A 1739-nucleotide genomic window follows, 5' to 3' on the forward strand; every position below is an offset into this window, starting at 1 on the left:
CGGAAAGAAAACAAAACAGGCAAGGGAAAGTGACCCGTGTGTCAAGGATGTGGGACTCGAGCCCTGGTGACAATGTGAAACAATGCAGCGCTACTGGAAAGCCTGGTGGTTCCCCCAAAAGGTAAATACAGAATTACCATGGAACTCGACAATTCTACGCCTAGGTCACATCCTAAAGAAATGACCACGGGGACTCTGCTGCTCCTGTGTCAACTTTCTCTATTTTTTTTTTTTTTTTTTAGATTTTAATTATTATTGTCCTAACAATCTTTTTTTTTTTTTTTAAAGAGAGAATGAGAGAGGAGAGAGAGAATTTTTTTAATATTTATTTTTTTTTAGTTCTCGGCGGACACAACATCTTTGTTGGTATGTGGTGCTGAGGATCGAACCCGGGCCGCACGCATGCCAGGCGAGCGCGCTACCGCTTGAGCCACATCCCCAGCCCTGTCCTAACAATCTTATAAACAAGACTTTCCTTAGCCGACTATTATAGTGAATGTTTGAGCCTAGATTTATTTATTTATTTATTTTAAGGTCTGATCTTATTTATTTGTTACTGATAAAAATTCTTATTTTTTTTGGGCTGGGGATGTGGCTCAGGCGGTAGCGCGCTTGCCTGGCATGCGTGTGGCCCGGGTTCCATCCTCAGCACCACATACAAAGATGTTGTCTGCCAAAAACTAAAATAAATAAATAAATATTTAAAAATTCTCTCTCTCTCTTTAAAAAAAAAATTCTTATTTTTGACTGGACTCAAACTTAGAAGCAGAAGCTCTCAGAGAAGACAGCCTACGTCTCTTGGTAATCATCTGTTTCTGGTGTTTTTCTTTGGCTTCTTTCATTCTCTTGGCCAAAAGTTTGGCATATTCTGCAGCCTCTTCTTTATTCTTCTTAGTATGCTGTTTCTTCAGAGCAATATGCTGGCGCTTGTGTTGCAGGACACGTGGAGTAACAAGAAGCTGAATCTTTGGTGCTTTGGTCCTGGGTTTTTTACCTTCCTTGTTTAAGGGTTTTCTGACAACCTATTGGCGGACATCATCTTCCTTAGAGAGATTGAAAAGTTTGTGGATTCTACTAGCTCTTTTGGGTCCCAGTCTTCGAGGTACAGTAGTATCAGTAAGTCCAGGAATATCCTTCTCTCCTTTTTTTACAATAACCAAGTTGAGAACGCTCAGATTGGCATCCACAATGCAACCTCGAACAGATTTGCGCTTTCTCTCTCCAGTTCGCCTGGGTCTATAACATGAGTGCCCCTTACTCAGTAGTAGACGAACAGGGACGGCCTTGGGTCAAGACACCCTGCTTCATGGGGAAACCTTGTTTGTCATTCCCACCACTGATTTGGACCACATAACCCTTCCATTCTTCACCCAGAGCATCCGCAGCAACTTCTGTGGCCATACGCTTCTCATAAAAAGTACGAAGTTTGCGTTCATCGTCCACTTCAATGAGTTTCTGACAGCCAGTGGCTGGGAAGGAGATATTCACCTTCATCTTGGAGCAGCTGATGGCCCACAAGAGGGCACGAAAAAGAGGCCCGACTTCCGCTTACTCCAGGTCACATGAGCCAAGATTTAAACCAAGTCTTTTTTTTTTTTTAAGAGAGAGATAGAGAGATTTTTTTTTTTAAATATTTTATTTTTTAGTTCTCGGCGGACACAACATCTTTGTTGGTATGTGGTGCTGAGGATCGAACCCAGGCCGCACGCATGCCAGGCGAGCGTGCTACCGCCTGAGCC

General features: G+C 42.8%; 1 pseudogene; it reads right to left on the minus strand.

Annotated features, from left to right (window-relative positions):
* Positions 1-737: 737 nt before the first annotated feature.
* Positions 738-1537, minus strand: LOC101972867 (small ribosomal subunit protein eS6 pseudogene; annotated as a pseudogene).
* Positions 1538-1739: the final 202 nt, after the last annotated feature.

The sequence above is a fragment of the Ictidomys tridecemlineatus genome, chromosome 10, assembly GCF_052094955.1.
Source record: "Ictidomys tridecemlineatus isolate mIctTri1 chromosome 10, mIctTri1.hap1, whole genome shotgun sequence".
Classification (NCBI taxonomy): domain Eukaryota; kingdom Metazoa; phylum Chordata; class Mammalia; order Rodentia; family Sciuridae; genus Ictidomys; species Ictidomys tridecemlineatus.